General features: G+C 41.1%; 1 protein-coding gene across 1 annotated transcript in view; it reads left to right on the top strand.

Annotated features, from left to right (window-relative positions):
- MAML2 (mastermind like transcriptional coactivator 2) overlaps positions 1-24,997 on the top strand; it is a gene marked incomplete at its 5' end in the record, with an annotated part of 343,294 nt that overhangs the window by 300,274 nt on the left and 18,023 nt on the right. The window lies entirely within an intron of this gene.

Genomic DNA, 24,997 nt, shown 5'->3' with positions numbered 1-24,997 from the left:
ATTCCAGCCTTATTCAGCAAAACCGCCTCTTATTCCCGACATCTTGTTAGAAGCCCCTCAACTTAATAATGTGACTTGCCCCCCATCTTTCCTACTTCTCCCTGCACTCTATTACCCTCTGTCTTGGGTGTTCTGTGTGCTCTAAGCTGGAAAAGGTTTGGGTCAGGAACAACCTGTGTAGGAAAACCATGCCAGGTGCAAAGGCCTCCAAATGAAGGGCCGCCCCTCACCAGGACCTCTTGTGAGAATGTCTGGTGTCCGTCGACGCTTTCTGAGAGCCCCAAAGGTCCCTCTCCCACAGATGGGACGTCCCACAGAGCAGTGTCCCGCCGTGCTCTAGAACATGATCCCACATTCCACATCAGTCCTCTAACTCGCTGGGTGGTCCAGTCTCCAGTCCGGGGAGACTTGCCAGCTGCTGATGCCTGGCTACTGGGCAGCGGGCATAGCTTGCACATGTGTGGGAACCGAGCTAGGAAGGCGAGGAGGCAAGGCGGGCTCAGCAAGTGGGTGCGCTGGGAATCGAGGAAGACAAAGGAGGGCCTCCAGAGGCCCCCAGGCTACCTAGCAACAAAATATGCAAACAGTGACTCCCTCCATCGTATGGCAACAGTGCCCTCTGTGGCCTGTCCGCCTGCACATCTGCGCATCTCAGCTGCAAATCAGGGGTGGGAGGGAGCAATGTGGGTGAACTTGGCGATGGAGGAAGATTGGGGCTCACAGTCAGTAGTGTCATTAGCTGAATGTCCTACCAGGACCATGCTGGCACACCCTCAGCAGAGGGGTTTCATCCTCTTCTGACTGGTGTCCAGGACCTCCGGCTCCCGAACTCTCTTCCTCACAGAACCTTCGGTCAGCTCTGCTTGCCCCACCCCCTCCAGAGGTTCAGCTGCCTGTCTGTTCTATCCCCGTCACCATAACATCGCCTCACATTAATAAAACTCCACTAGAAGCCGAGGGCTTCCTCAAACATTCTGTCAGGTGATCTTACAAGCCCCACTCAGCCCCATTATGGGCCCCACCAGGGACATTTTATCAGCTTTCTTGTACACCTGAATAGGCTCAGAGAGGTTAGCGGGTCTGTCTGAGGTCGCACAGCTAGGAAATGGTGCAGCTGGCGCTTAGACCCATGTTTTTTTACTCTAAATCTAGTGCTCTTTCTTTTATAGATATTGAGAGGAACAGACAGGCAGGGACACTGAGAGTGGACTAAGTCCAAAGACTGTCACATATGCTTATAGGGCCAAGTGACCCTTTTCAAATCAGCTCCCCAGCGTCCTTCTCTACCCTCACCACCAGGCGAAAGACTAATCCTTCTAAAAGCCCTCTGCTCTCTGTTTGCTACCTTAATCCCCAAGATCCCATCTGTTATGTCTCTGAACACAAATACACATGGCCCATTTAACGGCAGTGATTCTGGGAAGAACAAGAAAGGCAGGAAACTGGGACAAAATTCCCTGATTATAGCAGGGCGGGCAAAGGGGTTTGGGGACAGATTCAGGACAGGGACTAGCAATGAGATCATCATGGCAGAAAGAATACAGCAACAGATAAGCAGTAGGGGCACGTGCACTGGATCAGCAACATGGAAGTTTGCACCGTGTCTTCAGGGTGCCCTGTCCCATGGGTAGGTCCCACGGTTGGAGAAACAGGGGCAGTGACAGAGATCCCAGCGAATAGACAGGGGGAGCTGCTCTCAGAAGCATGATCACGATGCCTAGGATGGCAAGAGCAAGACAGTGCCTCTCGCCCCAGAGAGTCTGGGCTACAGACCCAGGAACTTAGTCCCAGACCCATGACGGGTCCTCCAACCAGAACCAGCTTCAAGGTGTGAACTTGGTCTCAGGAACAAAGGCAAAAGCCTTGTTTTCAGAACCAGAGACTTGGCTCAGGGCCACACCTGAAATCCAGCTTCTCAAGGAAGAGAGATGCTGAGCCTGGGAATAGGTGGGAGGAGGTGTGCCTCAGTCTAGGGCATGCCCCCCATGGCCTGTATTAATCAGAATAAGCAAAGTTATGCTGCAGTAACAAATGCCATGGAAATCCCCACGGCGAAAATGCCAAGTTTTCTTTTCTACACAATATGTCCACAATGGGGGCGGCAGATCTGTTCAAGGTAGCCATTTAGGGACTAAGGGGGACAGCACAGCCAACACTCAACATTGCCAGGTGCTGAACCAGAGTGAAAAGAGACAGTCTTCAGAGGTCTTGCATTAGCAAATGAATTCTAAGCTAGAGAGTGATACTCATTACTCCAGCTTACAACTCATTGGCTAATCTCACATCCTCACAAGGAGGCAGGAAGTACAATCCTGCCACAGGCCCGGTTGTCAGAGAGGAGAAGGCAGTGAGCAGCCCTCAGTGAGGCTCTGAGGTATTAGACTCCTGATGGATCATTACCTTCAACCTTAGTTGGGAAACTAAAGGTGTCTGTTCTAGAAATCTGGAAAGCTTAGATTTTTCCATTCACTTAACAAGCATTTTTCCGTCATTGCTCTATGTGACGCATTCTGATGGCCGTGTGTACAATGAGCACATACAATTCTTCCTCAAGTCCCAGTCTAATGAGGAAGAGAACAGACCCACAGAGTGTGACAAGAGTTCCAATAAGGAGAAGCCCATGATTCTGTGGAACACACATGAGAGGTGATTGGTCCAGGCGGAGCTGCGGGGAGATAAGATTAAGGAAGGCTTTCATGTTTACATGTAACTCTTCTCCTTAAAATACACACACACACACACACACCCCCCACAAAAAAAAAATGGAGTAAGCCAATAATGCTCAGTGCTGCAGTCTACCCCCTATCCATTTAGCATAGTTGTCCCTACCCTATAAAGACCACACTTCATAGAGGATTGCTTTTGGTTTCATCCTCTAAAGTCTAGCTCTAGACTGCTGGTGACTTGAAGGTAATTCTATTTGAAAAGAACTAAGAGACTCTCTGTCTCATTTAGACAAAAATGTACTCCCTTAAACTCTGCCACTGGCACCTAAAACTTGCATTTCATTCACTGTTCTGTCCCATGCATAAAATATGCCTGTGGAATGCCAAAAGTTTTCAGAAAGCTGGCCTATGATAAACCCCTACCACCTTAGTTCCCAGTAAGCCTTAGTATCCAGTCATCATCAGTCACATGACTTAACCAAAAGTAAGGTCTGTGGACCAGCAGCCTCGGTATCCCAGGGGGAGGCTGTGAAAATGCAAAAACTCAGTACAGTAGTGTCCCCCCCACCGCCGCCCACCCTCCACCTCCAAGTCCTACTGAATAAGGCTCATCCTTTTAACAAGATCACAAAGTGACTCATATGCATATTAAAGTTGGAAAAATACTGACCTAACCGAGAACAAGAGAAACTGACCGTGAGATAGATTATTTTTTGTATCAAAAAGGGGATCTTTATAAATCTGAGGCATGCAGTCCTAATGGGGAAGGAAAGTACGGATTAGACTTCGGAACCAGCGGGGTGGGGTGGGGTGGACACGGAGCCCTGCGCTGAGGAGAGTTGCTTAAGAAAAATGAGACTCTGATGAAAGGTGGGGAGAGACAGCAGAAAAAGGAGTTCTGAAGGTACATTTTATCCCCTACCCCAACTTTATACTCTTTTGCCTAAGGTGGTCTAGGAAATTATGCTGGCCTTTGTCGGAGTGTAGATGCGAAAGGAGGATTCAGGCCCCTTCCTCTTCTCCCTCCTAACTCAGTCTGTGCACACAGAGCTGCTGCATCCACATGCACTCGCCTTCCCGGACTTGCCCCTCGAGCCTAGGCCATGCGGGGACTGCATTCATTGACTAACAGCACTCTGTAGCCTCATTAAATGGCACTTAACTACCAAATAGCATGAATTCCAGAAGTGGGAGACTCAGAGGGACAACCAAAGCCTGCCCTTTTGAATCCTGAACGTGGTGGGAGATTTATAAACTAGCAACTGGATTTTTTGGTAATTTGAATGATAGTTCCACCTAAAGTGGATGACCATGTCCAGTCATATCCTTCTAACATTCTGGCCTTCTAAAGTTGACCTGTTCCCCCAGCTGAGCTGTTTCCAGTAGCATGCCAATCCACTACTGACTGCTGAGAGTCTGGTTCCACGTCCACAGTATTATTACTATCGTGGCTGTTAGCCTTTCTCTGCTGAAGGAGCTGTAATGGGCAATTCAAGTGTGTTTTTATAGGACTCAGAGAGTTGAGTTACCATAGCCCAAGTAAAATTTGCTAGGCCAAGAGTTCTATCTGAACTGAGTGAATGGCTAATTCTTTCCATAACATTTGTCCATAATGTGGCTTTAACTGTAGTTTATTCAAAAGCTTGTCTGTGGTTTTTGGAACACATCCCTCGCATTTCCACCCAGAAGACCTCAAGGTGAAGAAGCGTTCTGTCGCCAAGGTAGTAGAGACCAAACCCTACAGAGAATATATTCAAAACGATTGCTATGCTCAGGATGATAAGTAAAGACTATTATAACTTCACCAGTAATACTTATTAGTGATATTATTCGCTGTATAAGCAAAACCAACATACTAAACCACATATATTATGAAGCAGATGAAATAAGAGTAAGAGTTTGCTTTACTAAAGCATTTGCCATTTTTCCTCTACATCATTTGCATAAGCATATAACCCGAAACAAACCAACCCCTCCACATCCCATTCTGCTACTTCTCCATCTTCTTGCCCCCCTTTACAGCAGTGCTCCTTGGAAATGATCTCCAAAAACCCTGACCCCCACTTCTCTTCTCATTCTATTTCAAGCCCATTCCATTCGGGCTTTGGCTCTAGATTTCCAATGAAATAGTACTTGTCAAAGCCAGCAGTGCTGTGCAGTTGTCCATTCCCGTTGTCAGTCCTCAACTGTCATCTTCCATGACTTACCAGCAATGCTGATTCTCTGGATCACTCTCTTCCTGACACCCTTCCCTCACTTGGCTCTTGGGACACCACTCTCTTATGGGCCCAGGTCTCTTCCGCGGGTTTCTCCTTCGTCTACTGGTTCTAAACAATGGGGTGCCAGGAGGTCAGTCTTTGGACCTCTGTTCTTCATCTATACCCAATCCCTAGGGGATAACATGCAAATTCATGGCTTGAAGTATCTCCTCTGTGCTGACAACCCACAGAGGTATATTTTCAGCCTGAATCTCTCTCCTGAACACCAGACTCATAGATCAGGTTGCTTGACAGTTACACTTGGTTGTGTGAAGCATCTCAACCTTGACATATGCGAAGTTAAATTCATTACCTCCAACCCTCTCACTCTCCCCCTCAAAACCAAAAACAAAGCAAAACTACGTTTCAGTCTTCCCCATTTCAGAAAATGATCATGCTCTACCTCCCTTTGCTCAGACCAAAAATCTCCTACTTGCCCTTGATGCCTTTCTTCCTCTGTCCACATCTCGTCCACTGATGAACTTCACTGGCTCTGCCACTGAGCCTGTCTGACACCCAGCCACTCCCCACAGGGACCACTCTGGTCCAAACCTCTCTCTACCCAGAAGTGGTGATTCCCACTGCCTTACTGGTCTCCCTTTCCCATGCAAACATAGCTAACCTTTAAAATATAAATCAGATCATGTCACCTTTCTGCTCAGAATCACCCACTGTCTTTCCATATTTCTCAAAGTAAAAGTTAAAATTCTGACAATTGCATACAAGGCTCTCCAGGATCCCCCGCCCCTCCACGACCACCACCACTCTTCCCTCCTCAACAGCGGCCACATGAGTCTACTGGCCATGCTTCAGACATGCCAAACATGCTCCCACCTCAAGACTTCAGGAATTCCTCCAGCTATCCCTTCACTCCAATTGTCAAGTGTCATCTTACCCTAGACGTCTTCTTTGATCACCCTACCCCTCAGACCCGTACCTCTAGCTTAGCCTATGCCCCGGTCCTGCTTTCTCTTTCTCTGTAACACTCATCATCATGTGATATATTCTTTATTCATCTGTTTATTACCTGTCTTTCTATACTGAAATATCTGCCTCATGAGGGCCAGGACTCTGTTTCATTTACTGCTACAACCCCAATTTATGACAGTAGGAGCTCAAAATATACTTTCTGAAAGGAGAAAAGGAATGAAGGAAGGAGGAGCAGGAGGGAGGAAGGCAGGAAGGAAAGAAAAAAGAGATATCCATTCTCATATTCTCCTAATCTCAGAGTATAGTTCCATTTTTTAAGATTTTATTTATTTTCCAGATGAGAGGTTATATAAACCAAGGCACACCTGTCCATTAACTGGATGTCAGTTTACCATTTACTAACTGAGGAGTATTGTGCAATTTACTTGACTTCTCTAAAAGCCTCATTTTCCTCATCTGTGAAGGGGTGGGGCACAGAATAGCAAATTATACCCACAGATGTATAAGACTTGTGAAGATTAAGCAGGGTAATGACTTTCGATTGCTTAGTAATATGCCTCAGTCTTAACAAACCCTTGGTACCTGTTGAATGTTGTTATTACTATTATATTGTTATTATTGGTTACTTCTCATATGTTTCATCTTACTAAAGTATTTTAAAAACTACTACAGCTTGGGGTGCCTGGTGGCTCAGTTGGTTAAGCGTCTGCCTTCCACACGCAGGTCATGATCCTGGTTCCTGGGATCCAGCTGCCTCGGGCTCCCTACTCAGTTGGGGAGTCTGCTTCCCCCTCTCCCTCTGCCCCTTTCCCCCCCACCAGCTCTCTCTCTGGTGGGCTCTCTCTCACATTCCAATAAATAAATAAAATCTTTAAAAAAATTACTACAGCTTGGTATTGTTTCCAGAAATTGTAAGTTTTATATAGTTCCCATGTATCGTAAGAAAGGACAGCTGGAAACATTTCAGCTGGTTCTTTCCCACCCCACCTCAACCCCCACTTTTATTTTTTAGCTCTTTAAACCAATCTTTTCCTTAGAATGTTTGGCTTTGGTCTTCTGGCTCTGTGTTGTAATCTGAAAACATTCTAAATCAAAAGTTTAGTCTTTTCTTCTTTTTCAGCATACTAACAGTGTACAGTGGATCTACCCTTTTCCCTCTGTTCTAAAGCCCATAATTCCATGCAAATGAGCATGAAGGGCATTCTGGGTATCTGTCTGAATGGACACAAGGAGTCTTGTTTTTTCCACAAGCCCTCATAAAACATTATCATAGTGACTTACATCCCCACAGTTAGTATTCCGCCTAGAATCTGCATATCTCTGTCTGATAGGATGGTACATGCTCCCTTCAGACTTGGGGAGGGAGAAATTCAACACATCAGCAGGAGCCAGGTGTAAAAAAGTTGGCAGAGGAGCATCACGTCCATTGAGGGTCCTGAACCTGGTGCGGAGGGAAATGTGATAATCTGATCACCAGGCAGCTTCCTGCCCCTGGGAAGAGCAGGGTGGTCCCAGTGGCTCTGATCTCCAGATCAGATCCAGATGGATCTCCGGATCCACCTTCTAGCCTCCTTCTCCCTTCTCCTTCAGGCTGTAGCTCTCTGCCCCTCCCAACAGGAGCTATGTCTCCGCCCCCACCCATATGCATAAGCAGCATCTATTCTCAGACCTCCTCAGACAGTGGCTCCACGTTCCCCTAATAAGTTGAAGTACAGCGTTTCATAGAATGACATGATGTCTGTCTATAGAGACAGAGACATCCAGTCCAAAGGACTGATAAGAGCTTAGCATTGGGGCCAAGTTTTAGTAAAATTAACTCTTGAGCAAAAGGACTTCGGAATCAACCTGATGATATACTTAAAGGCAGCCCCAAATGCTGTGTATGTGTTCCCTAGGAACTGCCTGCCTTCACCTCCTTTGTTAAGGCTCTGGAAGCCGCAAACATCGTCTCTGTGCCGACCTCTCCTGAAATCATATTCTTCCTTTTAAACTGTAATGACAGGAGAAGTTAAATAATATTTATAATAGGCACCAGTATTAACTGAGCCTTGTTAATATGAAGCACTTCACATGCCTTATCTCCTCTAATCCCTACATTCACGATCTCCATTTCACTAATGAGAAAAACAGAGATCTTAAGACTTGAGTAACTTGCCCAGGTTTTAAACCGAGCTCTAAGTACAAAATCTACATTCTTAACAGCGAGGCCATAATGCCTGCTGAAAATTAACTTCTTTTTCAGTTCACTTTGGTTTATGTCTTCTCTGCAGTATAAGGGTATCTTCTACACATTTTGACGCACAAGTGTCTTAGCTAATATGCTTCCGTGAAATTGGCTTTACTTTTTTTTTTTTTTTTTTTGCCTTCTTAACACTTTCATGTTATTGTTCTTTGCTCTTCCACATTTATTGGATCGGTTCAGTAGAAAATGTGTCTGCAGCTTCATGCTTTTATTTTGCCAACTGGAGTACCGCGTTTACAAAATGCTTTTTTACATGTAATGCCTAATATATGGAACTGGGAATTAAGCATCATACTACTTTTCCAGACGAGGACGCTGAAGTTCAGAAAAATGAAGCAACTTTATGTCATGTTACTCCAATATCAAATACAGGCCCTTTATCTCCAAATCGTATGCTCATTGCATTGGACTACATTACTTTCCATTCCCATGTTATGTGCCAATAGTATTTGCTCACCGTTGCTTTGTAACAAAGACTCTGGCTGAGTTAGTCGTTTTATTTCTTATACTAATAGTATAGCAGGGCTCTGAGGTCAGGCTGCCTGAGTTAGAATTTTGGCTCCATTGCTTACTATCTCAATGAATTATTTAACATCTCTAAATGTCAGTCCTCTCATCTATAAAATGGGAATATTGGGGGGCCTGGGTGGCTCAGTTGTTAAGCATCTGCCTTGGGCTCAGGTCATGATCCTAGGGTCATGGGATTGAGCCCCACATCGGGCTCCCTGTTCAGTGGGGAGTCTGTTTGTCCCTCTGCCTCTACCCACCCCTGGCTTGTGCTCTCTCATGCACACTTTCTCTCTGTCTCTCAAATAAAGAAATAAAATCTTTTTAAAAAATGGGAATGCTAATAGGGCTCTCAGAGAAGTTTGTTGCGGTTATGAAAAGTGATGGTACATAAAGTGAGCCACACAGTGACTGATGCATGGTGAGTTCCCAATACCTGATACCTATTATTGTTACTTACGGATAATGACTCAAATAAACATATACGGAATTTCTTTGAAATTTGCATGCCCCGTGATTTCGAAACTGCTCTAATGTTCCATGCCATCCACACACAGTTTTAGAGTCCCTTAATTTGTAATTGATGTTGGTATTGGCCCTAAGATCTTGACATAAGCCCCTAAAGTTTACAAGCTTAGCTCCTAATTGGAGTAAGATTGAGGATGAGCAGACCAGTGGAAGCCAAACATTGTGTTTTAGAAGTAATTTGTGTGATATAAAGACCATTTACCCTAACTCCAGAGAAATGTGGAACCAGTTAGAGTAGATGACTGCAAGTTAAATCGAGTTAAAGCGATCAGTTGGTTGGTAAGAACGTCGTCTAAGACCGTCTCAGCTCCACCTCAGCTTTCCTCCCGTGGTCCATCATTGCTTTCCTTCGCAGTTCAGAGTTCACTGTTGTTAGTTTTAAATGTTGATCCCAGGAGGCTCCAGTTAAAAGATGTTCATTTTCTGAATGGGGCTTTCTAACAGGCTGCTTTGATCTTAACATGAGTCAGCAGCCATTATGTCATCCCTGTCACATACATTTGGGTGAAGGGCTTAGCTACCAATAATAAGGTGGTCTTTTTGTTTGTGGAATGTCATTGTCATTTTCCCTTCCCTAGTGAATATAATTCAGTTTAAAAACATTACAACTGTACGCTAAAATGTGGAATACACTGGGAGAATCGTATATTTCATATCTGTGATTGGATTTCATGCTTTACTTTTTATATTGTTGATATACTAGTTAAAATCTTCTTGAATAACTGGCCATTAGTTAATTCTGATTGGTTTGGAAAGAATCATTAGGATGATCCCGTTTTGGCTTTTGTTGTTGTTGTTGTTAGAAGTGATATTTGTTGTTGAAAAACAATGTATCTGTTGTTAACTGCCTTCCCTTGGTAATTTTGTTGATGCCATTTCCATTAACCCTTGCCCCTCACCTCCTAGAAACCTGTGTTTCATAGCTACTCTTCCCTCTTCACCTGACCTCCTAGTTCATAGGTAACGTAGCGTTATTCACAGTTCTATTTACATGTTAAAAGAGAAAAAAAACCAGAACCTCCAAGTCAGCCAATTAAGCTGAATACCTATACCATTGCATAACCAGCTAAGATAGATAAATAGTACCTGGTCAACTAATTAAAAACACACAACAAAAGAGAGCCTTGAATAAAATGATGACAGTGTCAGTTAACATTACGAATCCGTGGCTTGGTGAAACAGAATTATTCGAAAGAGGATTTCTGAAAATATTTTATTGTGTTTTAAAGCACGGTGCCTTGTCAGCATTGAAGCTTTTTAGGTAGAAGCATTAGCGAAGGTATCTTAGTACCCAGCACAACAAAATTATATCAACGTCTTGCGTTGCCTAAGGAAACAAACAGTTTTCAAAGGTTTATTCTAGAAAACAGTGTTTAATCAATTTCTTATACGGTCTTTGAACATAATCTAGTAAGCAGATGGGGAGTTAAGGGCTTATTATGTTCTCACTGCCTATATCCATTCAGAGTCTGCCAGGCTCAGAATAAAAGTCAAGACATGTGCACATAGAAACTCTGTAGATGTTTGTAACATTTGAAATTAAAATAGCGAGAAGGCTGCCTGGGTGTCCCTTCAGACATGGCACAGTGGAGCACGGGGACAGGAAGTATGCCAGACGGCCTCTGCAGGAGGCTGCTGAGAACACGTGCATCAAGGAACAAGGAACTGCTTAATGATTAATCACTGTCAACCTTTGTTCTCGTTAAAGACTTGATTGTCGGACAAGGCTTGTAATGAGGGACTGTTTTGGTGTCTGTTGCTATGAGATGGTGTGCACTGATCCTCAGTTGATGTAAGCCTCTGTTCCCGGTTTGCCCGAGTCAAACACACTAGAATGAAAGTGCTCTCACAGTGCCTGCTAGTGGTGCTTGAAAAAGAGGCTCTGGACATTCTGTTTCCCGAGTGTTGCTCCAGCCCCAAAATATAGGACAGATATCCAAGGGTTGGGATCGGCTAACTCTTGGCATCTCAGATTTTAGCAAAATAATTTTGAGAAAGTTTAACACTAAAAGAAAGAGATGGAAGTAGGTTTTATGGTAGTGATGGTACAAAGACTCTCCCCCCTGTCACACACACACACACACACACACACACACACACGGACACCTTCTCTTTTTGACAAACACAGATCTTCAGAAATCAAAATTCAAAGGCCTGTTACCATTCTTTTTGCCTTCTATAAATAAAATATTGTATTGTGCTTTGCAAACCAAATCCTTAACCACCAAATCATGTGAGGCTGAAGTGTGTGTTGGCATCTTTCTGAAGACTGAGGGAAAAAATCCCACTTATTCTATTATTGACTAGCCGACTTGTGGACTTCTGCATAATCATTTTTGAATCTTTATTTTACTGCTATAAAAAGATCAATGGGACTTTTTAAAGTAGGAAAAAACACTATTTTTAAACATAAAAAATTATTCTTCTGGGTTGATGTGACCTTAAAAAACTCTAAAATTCTTATAAACGTCACTGCATCATTATCATGAAATGACTTCTAAAATATATCTTTCTGGGGAAGGACTGAAAGATAAGAAGAACTAAAACTGTCGGTGATACCATCAGATGATACCTACTACCCCCTAGCCAGAAAGATTTCTCTCTATCAAATAAAGCCTGCTATGGTTTTTTGATATCTGCAAGAAGAGATTTTCCTCCAGATTTACATCTTCTATAATAATTATTTGGCTCAAAATATTATAGGTCCTTCTTCTTCCTTCCTTTTCCCCCTGTTCCTCAGAACTCATCCACAGTATAATCAGGGAAGTTGAGTAGGGACTGCTGGACCTCTAGCAATCTAGAATGGGGGCAGACCAGCATGCTGCGTCCCTGTGGAGTCTGTGGATAATTGAATATTCTGCCAATACTAGAAATGATCTCGTATAACCCAGGGAGCTGCCTCTCCAGAATGTACCCTGCTTGTAAACGTGGCAGCCAGGGGTCTGGGAAAGCCGTTTTGGTCTACCTCTGTATCTCTCAGGAGATTTGCTCTAAATCGCCCCAAACAGGAAAACCCGTTTTTATTTACATCTCTAAACAGAAATCTAGCTTGCTTGGCAAAACAGTCACAGTATATAACTTATAAACACCGGTTTTCATAGTCTCACCTCTGCGTTTACAGACGTATCCACGTGTGATTAAAGATATGGCTGTGAATGTTCTCTGACCACGGTATTTATCTGCGGAGGTTACAATGAGGAAATATCCTAAAGTAAGACAGAAACCAGGAGTTTACAGTGATACTGATTACTATAACTGGCTTGGTCATTTAAGACATATTAACGGTCTGCAGTAACTAGGCCATCTCCAGGGCTACAGACTGTTCCCGATCCCATTCATGGAACCGCAACCCTCTCAGGCGTATCCGTGAATAAGCCATGCTTTATAAATCCTGGTAGGCCTGATTGTTTTTTTATCCTTGACCGTAGATAGATAGAAATGTTAGGGAATACTTGACCACGCTGTATGGGAGAGCCTTGAACAGACGTCCTTGGACAGTATGTCTAGCGGCTAGCCTAAAATCCTGGCGGAAAGAACACATCGAAATAAATCACTCTCTGTACAACAATGTGAATTATTATTTGCATTTAAATAGAAACACTGCAGCCTTCCTTCACTGTAACAGATGCTTACAGGTAAATTATACCGCACCTTTCACGGCTTCCCTAAGCCGTGAAGGGATCGTATATCAATGCCCCCATTTTCTTCTACCCTCTAAAGACCAGTGTAGTGGTAAGTACCCAAGTTAGTTCCACTGACGTTAACTTGACTAAAAGTTATTCTCCACATACCAATAGCCCCTCTTTGTAAGTGATCAACATGGTCCAAATACCAAAATAAACTATATTATCCAAATGTATTGCTTTTCCTCCTAAAGGCAGTGATCATCTCACTTGCTTTTGCAAACAAATGCCAGGTTAGATCCAAAGATTACTATCTTTCTGGTATGGAAAGCTGTATAGCAGGCTATATGAATGAATGGTGTATTACCTAGGTGAAAACCATGAACCCAACTGCCAAAATTAATTAATTAATTAATTAGTTAAGTAATTCAGGTAGAATAAAAAATGTGTGAGAGAAAATATTCAGATTTAATTGAGAAGTAAAGGAAAAGTTGTAGCACTGTGGGATAGAAGAACTGCTGTCCATGAGGAGGCCATCTTCAGCATTGAATGGGCTATTTCTTTCTTTTAGAGGGACTGAATTGCCCTACCTTTATATGGTCTCTATAGCTGGTCAGTTTGTATATTAACATAACATCTACCAATGTTATTCTGTTTCTGAAGAGCTCAAAATACTTTAGCTTAATTAACCCTCAAAATACTGATTAATTTAATCGCAAGTGGAATACTGGGATACCTAGGTGGCTCAGTTGGTTAAGTGTCTGCCTTTGGCTCAGGTCATGATCCCAGGGTCCTGGGTTCGAGCCCCACATCCGGCTCCCTGCTTCTTCTCCCTCTCCCTCTGCCTGCTCCCCCTGCTTGAACTCTCTTAATCTCTCCCTCTCTTAAATTAAAGAGAGAGAGAGAGAGACCTGCCAAGGATTAAATAAATATGATGAACTTCAACTAAAAATCCATCAGGTAAATCAAGTCCTTAGAAAACATAATCAAGCTGTGTTTTACCAAAAACAACTATATGATTCAGTTAATTTGTTTAGTTAAGTAACATTTTCAAGCCAATTATTTGGTAATATTGTAGGCAAAGAAGATAGTTGGTGGGTTTTAAGTCTCCACCATACCCAGTATTGTGACATTTTGCATACTTGGCCCACATTCTTTTAAGTTTGTGAACAGGCTAGAAAGTTTAAAAATTCTATTTGTGGGCCTTTTTTTCTTACCCGGATGGCTAGATAACAATAGTGTTAAATTATAAAGGGAATCCGATTGACTCAAATTTCATCAGAGTTTTGATTTAAATACTCAGAATAAATACTAGCTCAGATAAATACTAAATGAACTGTTAGTTGGATGCAGCCAGCAGCTGAAGGAAGAGCTGTCCCAGTCCCAGATGTATATCCTTTTAAAAAGTACCACATGGATCTGGAAAACACAAAAGCGTGTAAACACTGGTAACCGTACAATATATCAGTCTCCCCTCATGCATTCTCTCCTGATCAGCCGTTAGGAACATAAGCCACAAATGTTTACCCAATTGAAAAATCGCTGGACAGTTATGTTCAAATCAAGGATCTGTTTCCAGTTACAAGTAACAGAATCCAATACAATCAACCTACTCAGATTGCTGAGCAAAAAAAAAAAAGTTTAAAAGTTCACAGAGCTCTGTATGTGCTAAATTTAAGTGCAAGGTTTTAATTAGAAGCAAAAAGACTTGTATAGTATCTTTAACTAACAAATGATAATAACTATTCTTATGTGAGGCATTTTGTATGATGTTTGATATTAACACTTGTCGTTTCACTGAAAACTTTTGATATATAGGTTCCTTTCTTAGTAACACCTAAATAATTGCAAATCATCTTACAGATTAAGTTTATCTGATTTTCAAGTAGTTACTTATTATTTATTCAACAACAAATATATTCCAAGTGTCTATTTTATGTCAGGTTTATGTGTGCAAGTGGGAATGCATAGATGAAAAAACAAGTCCATGTTTTTGAAGTAATAATAGTGTAGTAAGAGAAAATATACATGTAAACAAATAACTGATATATTCTATAACAAAGATAAATACAAGACATGATTGGAACTCAAGCAATAGCAGTCATCAATATTGGACAGTGCCAAGACAGATCTGTCTTATTCTGAAATCTCAAGTCAGATTAATTGATGGGTTTAGCTTGTGAACCCAAGGTTATACTAGAAATCCTTGTAAATGAAAAAAATGTCGTCAGAAGTGGTCAATGTCTAAAAATATTTTAGTAGTCTCCACCATCTCGTAATCCAAACAGACACAGAGAAGTTAAAATACTGTGTGTCTGTGTGTGTGTTTGTGTGTGTGTGTTTAAGACATCCCTAATCTTATTACTCAACAGAATTAAAATTTTTAGGTACCTTCTTTCTAGATAGACTTATATCCCTAAAGTAGCAGCAGATCTGGTAGTAGTTGTACAGCTGATTTGATCAATGTAGACAGATAATCAAACCAAAGAAAGGTGACCTTCCTCATTCTTTTCCACAGTGGACTTTTCATTTAAGGTTATCGTTTTTCTAAAACATTATTTTGGTACTCTGCAGATCAAAATGTGTTTGTATAGTTTGCATAAGTAAGATTTGGTAAATAACCTGATTTTCTGGGAATTGATCCAAGTGAAACCTCTGATCTTTTGAAGTTCATCTTTAGTGAGTCTTAGGGAGAACTCAGCTTTTTTGAAGTCCCACTGAAGTATTTAGTGGCTTGCTTTGCTAATCCAAGGGAGACTTCAGGGCTACATTTAACAGAGAACAGATGGCTCCTTTTTAAATGTCCTTTGTGGTCATTATAATAATATATTCAAAAATAGCTAATCATGTTACATTAGAGTAGACGGACACATTCGAAGATATTGGCCACAGTCCCTATATTGTGTCAGTGCCTCCAGATTTCTATATTTATTAGATAACCTGCAATCATCAAGGTATTCTCTCATTTCTCTTAAGAGGAGATATGTTAGAATATGTGGGCTACTTTGTAGGTTAATATATTTTGTATATTTTAGCCCAGAATGTGTAGTCAAAACATAAAAATTACATCTAGCAGAATGTTTTGTAGATTTTTTTTTTTTTTTTTTTGCAGAATCAGAAGAAAAAACAGACTTTTTACAGAATCAGTTTAGGAAAGTCCAATGTTATTAGCAAAGCTTTGTACTTCTATGTTGTACCTTCCACACTGAGGTATATGAAGAGATCTAAAATGGCTGCCATTCTTTTTTTTTTTTTTTTAAGATTTTATTTATTTATTTGACAGACAGAGATCACCAGTAGGCAGAGAGGCAGGCAGAGAGAGAGGAGAAAGCAGGCTCTCCACCGAGCAGAAAGCCCGATGCGGGGCTCAATCCCAGGACCCTGGGATCATGACCTGAGCCGAAAGCAGAATCTCTTCATATACCACTGAGCCACCCAGGCGCCCTGGTATATGAAGAGATCTAGGATTAAGGTTGAATTTTCTCAATATTCCCATCCCCAAACCTCAATTTTTGCTTACTTCAGTTACTTCGGAAGAAAATAGCCAGTGTGATTTCCTGCTCCTTACCCCCAACCAGATCAATCCAGCATTTGTACATTATAGTGGCAAAACCACAGCACGTCGTGTTGTTAAGTTGCATTGTAGACTTGACGGAAAAGAGAAATTGAATTATTTCATGACAGTGGTATTTATTGTTAGCTTGATTCAATAAAAGTGGAATTTCAACAATTTTAGCACTAGAATGGATTTTAGAGATTATAATCTAACTTCCATATCTTAACATTGAAGAAAATAAGGCCTAGAGAGGTTAAAAGAGAAGACTACAGAATTAGCAAGGTTCACAGGTCACATGAACCAGATTCCTACAAGAAGCAATGAAATAATGTCAGGAAAAATTGTCAAAGAAAACCATAGTTTCAAAGAAATGCTAACTTATCTTGCATACCTCCCAAGAGCCAAAGACTGCTGCATATTTTACCTACTTAATTTCATTGCAGCCATACACCAATTATATGAGGAAAGCAGTATTATTTGCCCCTGAACAAAGGAGAAACTGAGACATAGAGACTTTTATAACTTGCCTGAGAACAATTAGTAAGTCATGGAGGAAATATTTAAACCTAGGCATTTTGACTACAGAGGTTACATTTTTCATCATTACAGTGTTTTGTCATGGGATACCACAGGAGACATGAGACAATCTCCTTAGCTTTCTCATTCTCTATCTTAAAGAGATAAGACGCTCAAAGTAGTCAATAAAATTTTCATTAAAGTGAAATTCTAGAGTCAAAATTCTGTATTTTTTTTATGATTTCCAAAGGAAAAATCTTACATTCCTTCCTAAGTATTAGAAGCCACCTAGGGAAATCAATTTGTAAAAATTCCAGATTTGTTTTGTGTATAATTTGGACATCATTTTGATTTAAGAACCAGCCGCTTAAACCGAATTCCCTGCCTTCTGAACGGTGGTGCCACTCACCCTTCTGCCTTCTCCGTTACTCCTTGTTTACTGTGTGGCCTTCACTTGCAGTGAGAACAGAAAATGTTGATATGGATCTCATCCAAAACCATAACACCTTCCAAACACTTCTAGAGGAAGAGCACAATTTTAGGGTAGAAAACCGATTCCTAATGTATGTCCCTTTGAAATGAATGGGGGTTTTTTTGTTTTGTTTTGTTTTGTTTTGGGGGGGTGGGGTTATTTTTATTTTTCTTTATTTTTCTTTATTTTTTTAAGTTTTATTTATTTATTTGAGAGAGAGAGCGATTGAGCACAAGCAGAGGAAATGTAGAAGGAGAGGCAGAGAATTCCATGCAGACTCCACTCTGAGTGGGGAGCCTGACTCAGGGCTTGATCTTACAACCCATGAGATCATGACCTGAACCAAAATCAAGAGCTGGCTGCTTAACCAACTGAGTTACTCAGGTGCCCCTCCTGTCCTCCTTTGATTAAGGTGTCTATAATAGGCCTCTTTCTACATTTTTTCTTTCAATCTATGTACATTACAATTAAAAATAATTTATTTTTACAGCATAATGTGTCATATTTTTTTTTATTTCTTTTCATTGTAACAGAATTCATTGTTTATGCACCACACCCAGTGCTCCATTCAATCCGTGCCCTCCATAATACCCACCACCTGGTTCCCCCAACCTCCCACCCCCCGCCCCTTCAGAACCCTCAGGTTGTTTTTCATAGTCCATAGTCTCTCATGGTTCATCTCCCCTTCCAATTTCCCTCAACTCCCTTCTCCTCTCCATCTCCCCATGTCCTCCATGTTTTTTGTTATGCTCCACAAATAAGTGAAACCGTATGATAATTGACTCTCTCTGCTTGACTTATTTCACTCAGCATCATCTCTTCCAGTCCCATCCATGTTGATACAAAAGTTGGGTATTCATCCTTTCTGATGGAGGCATAATACTCCATAGTGTATATGGACCACATCTTCCTTATCCATTCGTCCATTGAAGGGCATTTTGGTTCTTTTCACAGTTTGGCAACCGTGGCCATTGCTGCTATAAACATTGGGGTACAGATGGCCCTTCTTTTCACTACATGTGTTTCTTTGGGGTAAATACCCAGTAGTGCAATTGCAGGGTCATAGGGAAGCTCTATTTTTAATTTCTTGAGGAATCTCCACACTGTTCTCCAAAGTGGCTGCACCAACTTGCATTCGGGGTGGGGTCTTTTAAAAAGATTTTATTTATTGGGGCACCTGGGTGGCTCAGTGGGTTAAGGCCTCTGCCTTCGGCTCAGGTCATGATCCCAGGGTCCTGGGATCGAGCCCCGCATGGGGCTCTCTGCTCAGCGGGGAGCCTGCTTCCTCCTCTCTCTCTGCCTGCTTCTCTGCCTACTTGTGATCTCTGTCTGTCAAATAAATAAAAAAAATCTTAAAAAAAAAAAAATAAATACATAAAAAAGATTTTATTTATTTATTTGACAGACAGAGATCACAAGTATGCAGAGTCAGGCAGGGGAGGGGGTGGGGGGGGAGCAGGCTCCCCACTGAGCAGAGAGCCTGATGTGGGACTCGATCCCAGGACCCTGGGATCATGACCTGAGGTGAAGGCAGAGATTTTAACCCACTGAGCCACCCAGGCACTCCTGAAATGAGTGTTTTTGTACGGAAGAATTATAAGCCTAATGTAGTTACACATTATACCGAAGGGAGAAGAGGAAGGTATTAATAACAATATGAGTTATAGAATAGGCTCAACAAAAGATAAAGTTACCCTTAAACTCAATTCCCTAATCTTGTTTTAATTGGTGGAGGCAGTGGTGAAATGCTTGGCTATTGTGAAGCTCAAGTGACTGAGTACATCCCTGGATAATTATTGCTTGTTGGTTTATTGCTGGTATTATTATAAACAGCATGCTGTCCTCACTATCTGATGATCAGAAATTACATTGTGTTTAGTCCAGTACCTTAATGTGTGTGTTTGATATTCAGTGAATATCAGATTTACTTAAGAGGAGATATTAGCATTTATTTCAAGTCTGTTGCATGCCAGATACTACTATACTAAGCAATTCACTTACTTTTTGCCATTTGTTGAGGTAGGAGTGAGGAACATATTATTACCCCCCAAACAAGTGGGAAGAAAGCAAACTTTGGATTTGAATCCAATTCTGCACTTTTCACTATTGCTGCGTACCCACTCAAATTGCTTTTAGAACAGAGAGGTATTTTTAAAATATTTTGCCAATTACCTTATTCTATTAAACCTTTAGGGTTCTTTGCATTTTAAAGGCATATGTTTTTTAAAAAAGACAAATTTCTTAACCTATCTCCTCATCTTGAAATGGGAATCATAATTAAAACAGAATTGTTGAAGAGATTAGATGAGATAATAAATGTCAAGTCCTTAACACAGGGGCTCGTACATAGCTTTCAATAATTGATAACTATTGGTAGAAATTATACTCCAATGTGCTTTCTTCCTGCCTCCCAACATATCTACTACCCACCACCACCATTATCATCATCATAATCATCACCATGCTCTCCATCATTGCTCAACATTAGCTCCTTTCCTTTCTAGAATATCCTTTATGCTGTGGGCCATTCTAAAGTGGTATCTTCAGAAAAGCAATACTGGATTCAACAGTGCTGCTCAACTTTTGCCTCTCTGTCCTACATTGGCTTTCCAGTTGCCTTTGAAAAAAGGCATGTGCCTGAAAGCAGAAAATTCTGACCCAATTTTCTACTTCGTGTGGCTTCTTCATTTATCTATGTATTTATTTATTAAACACACACACACGCACACACACACACACACACATACACACACACACGGAGGGTCTGCTGTATACTGGGAAAAACATGATGAACATTCCAGCCTTCCAAGCTCTTCTAATGGGAGGTAGATAATAAGCAAACAAGAGTTGTGATATAGGGAATAAAATGGTTCCTAATTTTAGGAACCAGTACCAACTGTTATGGAAGCACAGAGAGGGGTACCAGACAGTGCTGGGAGGCCAGAGAAGACTTCTCAAACAGGACATCTGAACTGAGCCTAGAAAGAATGAGTGATCCCTTGGTAAGGAGAAGCAGAGGAAGAGGACTCCAGGCAGAGATGTGAGCAAATGCGAAAGTGCAGAGAGGAGAAGAAGCTTCTTCGAGTTTGAGGAATTGCAAGTAGGTTAATATCACTCCAGGATAGAGTAAGACGGCACGTGTTGAGAGGTAAAACTGGGGACAGATGCAGAGGCCACATCATGGAGGGCCTTTTCCGCCATTTTCAGGAGCTAGGACTTGATTCCAAAGACTGAGAGGAGCCACAGATAGTTCTAAGCAGGGAGTGCAGTGTAGAGGACATATCCAAGTGGAAAATCATTTCATTACTTTCATAAACACTAACCTTTGAGGGGGAGGAGGTGGAGTTCTCAACCTGAGGTCAATGGGTGGTCTGTGGATGTTTAGAAAATGTGTAAACTCCCTGAAAATGTAGACAAAATTGTTAGTTGTATGTGTACTTGGGGGGAAGGGAAGAGAGGCAGAATCCATAGCTTTGTGAAACCCTCAAAGAACTGTGTTATCCAAAGAAAAGTTGGAAACCACTGCTCTGGGGACAGAAAGCGAAAAGCTAACTTACAGAGCAGAAATTTCAGGTCTGCCACAAAGAGCCCTTCTAAAGTTAAAGAGTTTCTCTTTTAAGAAAAATTTCTCATTCCTTCCCCTGAGTTACCAAACTCTTCCCACTCCACCCTGACCCACTGACGTTTTGTTCCTGGCCACTCTCCCACCTAAATGCTGCTTCCTCGCTCATGGAACTGGTCTTCCATGCCAACCCATAATAAGTGTCCACTCCAGAGGCTAAGAATAGATGCAGTGTCCTGGTGACTTGAAAATTAGGTAACATCTGAAGGATGAACTGCACAGTGACCACAAAATTCATTCTGATCGTTCGAACCAAACAGATTATAAACATGTGATCAGGGTTTCCCTGTAAGGTAAAGGAGGAGGTTCTGAGCAAGCAAAAAATAAACAAACAAACAAACAAACAAAAACAAACGAAAAGAAACAACAAAAAAAAACCTATTGAATAGAAGGAAAAGGCAGCTACTATTCGTAATTGCAAAGAACAAAGAAAAATACTCATCCAAATACAATCTTCTGTGTTTGCATGTGTTACCTTTCCACATTTTTCCCTACCCCACCCCTTACCCCCAACAAGCCAGTTCAGTCAGACCAGCTACAGTTCTCCTAGGCAGATAGATTTTGTTCCATTGGTCTCTCCTTAATACATTTTCCTGGATTTGGATGTGTGTTCTTCACCTTTTAGTTAAGTCTGTGACCTCATGCAAGTCATTTTGTTAGCCTTTCTGGGCAGTGTCTTCTGGAAGATGAAGCTGGATGGTTTTTCAGTTGCCACAGTTTGTAATGGTGGCTGGAGTGGAGGGTGATTATAAACAGATCTCGTGATAGCTATTTCCTCATTCCCAACTCACCAGTCCCTTCCAAGGATTGCTGGGTACTTTCTTGAAGGCATTTTATCAATTTCACATAAGCATTCCTTGGCCAGTAGAGCCAAATAGGCAAGGGTCAGGAAGCTTTTTCCAGGAAGGGCCAAGTGGTAAATATTTTAGGCCTTGTGGGCCATAAGGGCTCCACCACAGCTCTTCAGCTCTCTGAGGAAGGCAACTCTGTGGTATGAAAGTAGCCCCAGACAACATGGAAATGCGTGTGCGTGGCTATGATCCGATAGAACTGTGTTTACCAGGAAAGGTGGCAACATGGGTTTGGCCGGTCGTGCCAGAGTTTGTGGATGCTTGAAATGGAAGATGGACAGCCTGAAGACAGGAGTGTTTCATCCCTTCAGTCTTTCAGTTTGGGAAGTTGCTTCTTGGACAATTTCCTGATAATTGTTTTGTTGTCATTATTGTCGTGAAAGACAAGACCTGTTTGATTCTTTTAGCCCCACACAAACACCTCACTGTCTGTGCCCCAAATAAATAACTTAGTGGGGCTTCCAGCTTGCGGGGAATCTGAAACAGTTCAGGCAACTTGTTTCTCAGGCGTAGAGATAAATAAATGGCATCATAAGTAGACAGTTCAGAAGATGAATAGCCTGGAGGAACAGTTGGGTAGTTAGTTCCTTGAAACAGGGAAAGAAGAGGGAAAGAGAGAAGGGAGGGAAGAAAGATTGATTGAATAGCAAACTAGTTTATGAGATCTACTGTACAAACTTGCCCAGCTGGGTACTTTATCTTGAATTTGTTTTGCAAATTGCAGATGCCTAGCTCTGGAAGCCAAGAAAAAGAAAGGGCAGTCATCCCACGCCAAAATACTCCCATGGATCCCAAGTAACTTACATTACTTCATTTTTGTGGGGAAAAAAAAAATCATTATATATCCCCCTTCCAAAATAAGAAAAACAGAGAGCTATTTTACCCAGATGCCCAGAAGAAGACAAATATTTTTTAGAGTTTTTTTTTTTTTTTAATATTAAGAGAACAATACCTGCCTGGTAACTTTGCTTGCTTTGTGAAACTAACTATGGCATACTGTTCAGTCCACAAAACTGTTTTAACAGTAAAAATGGCTGAGTTCAATGAGTCCTAATATCTCAACATACTCCAATGAAACCAGGGATATTTTTGTTTGCTATTTTACTATTTTACTATTTTACTTTTTGCTGAAATCAATCCTGCTTGACAGAGCCTTTGCATTCCATTAAAAGAAAGTGTTAATTGCAGCATTTTTATTATTTAACATCTTTTTAAATATCTCTCCCATACTAAGCACGACTTTCAAAGACATTTTATCAAAGTAAGACCCAGTGGCTAGGCCTGTCCTTGGATGTTTGGTACTAAAAGTTACAAGATTTTTTCCATACACTTCTTTAAATTTTGATCACTGAAATTTTAAAGAAAAGGTCTTGGTGAATGAGCTGCTAGTGGTAGAATAGTGGAATTTATTTCTAATTGTAAAATTGGAATTTTTTTCAAAAGGACTTCAACCCAGCTTTGTGAGAAATAGAGTTAATAACAGGAAGAACAAGTCATTTGTCCCCTAAAGAAAAAGGTGCCCATTTACAAGCATTCAGGTGCCTCCTTAATTTTCTACCAGGTCTTCTAGGCACATAGTTTGCCTCCTTGCTGAGTTAGTGATTCCCACATTAATCTGTGAACAAGATACTAAGTCAACAAAGTAACAAATTTGGGAAGGCATTCTTTTACCATGATTTCCATACATTAAAACATGTTTCCAGCTTCTGATGAGTGTAAATCAACCTCACACATTGTCACTTACTCAGGAACATGTTTGCCTTGGCAAACAACTTTGGCCATCACACACCTGATTTACCTATGGTTTTCCAACATCCTTGATAACATTCTGGAAGATAAATTTTCCATCAGTAGTCCAATTGGAAAACTTGAAAGTATAGACAAGCTGCAGAGTTTTTCAATAAGCTGCCTGGGCTCTGATCCCCAAGGCCTAGAAGAATGCATAACACAAAGTAGATGCTCAACAAATATTTGTTGAATTAGTGAATCAGGTAGAGTGAAGATAATAATTCTAAAGACATAGCTTAATTATTGCCAGAACGTTGTTAGAAGAATACAGATATGTTTTTATTGGCCTGGCCATCGTGTGCTGGATTAAAAGAAAGATCAAGAATTTTTAACCATATCTCAGCGCTAGCATACTACTCTAACTCAGTGGCTTAACTAATACTGTATCAGGACTTTAAACTCTTAAACACACACACACACACACACACAAATGTGAAAAACTGTAAGTGCATATTAAATGTAAATTTATATTAAATCCCAGGAAGATAGGGTCAGAAGCCTATTTTGTAGGTTAGCATCAAAAGCTGTAATTTGATAGGTAGAAAGAGAAAATACATATACATAATATGAAAGATCATTCAAGTTCATAATTTGAGCCAATCATATGGCTATTATTAGCTGCCAAATCAGCCTTTTAACTCCAGTTTGTCTAAAAAACTGGGTATTCTGTCATAAAAGATGGCATCAGTGGAAATGGCCTAAATCATTCACACACACACACACACACACACACACATTCATCTCCCTAGGCTGAGGATGGACCATTTTTACCATGTCTTCACGAGCTTTAAGGAGACCATGAGTGTTGAAATAGAACAAGATTGATTCCTATTAGGCCAAGTTCTACATGGGCTGAACGGAAGGCAAAGATGAGGCTGAATATGGAAATCAAAGCCAACGCAGCAGAACATATTTTTCTTTCAAAATATTTTATGTACTAAAGTTTGCACAACATCTTGGCAATGACAGCAAGCCTGTGTAAGGAGGTGTTTCGTGTTTCATAGCTAACATAAGGGCAAAAAAATGTAGCAGCAGCCAAACGTTACTTCAATCATGCAATGAAAGAATGTGTATGGTAGAGTACATGGTAAGACCCATGGGCCAGAAGCTACAAGGCTCAGAAATCTTGTACAAAATTCCAAAAGAGAGCTTATCTCTTATTTTTATATTCTTTGGTATTGTGAAGGAATGAAACTAAATTTAGCACAGTCCATCTGTTTGATTAGAGAGAGAGAAAGAGACATAATTGCATTTTCTTGGTATGCAGATCATTTCTAAATCTTAAAGGAGGCTAGTTTTCCAGATTGCCGTGGAAATTGTTTTGAAGTTCACCAATTTTGCCAACACTAAGCACTCTTCCATCTCTTTCTCTTCATTTTTCCCCTTTCTATATAATTTTTTAATCTCTAGAAAATAGAAAACTACCTAGAGTATTGTA

This window comes from Martes martes, assembly GCF_963455335.1.
Source record: "Martes martes genome assembly, chromosome: 10".
NCBI lineage: Eukaryota > Metazoa > Chordata > Mammalia > Carnivora > Mustelidae > Martes > Martes martes.
Note: the sequence above shows the minus strand (reverse complement) of the source record. Positions and strands in the feature narration are given on the sequence as shown.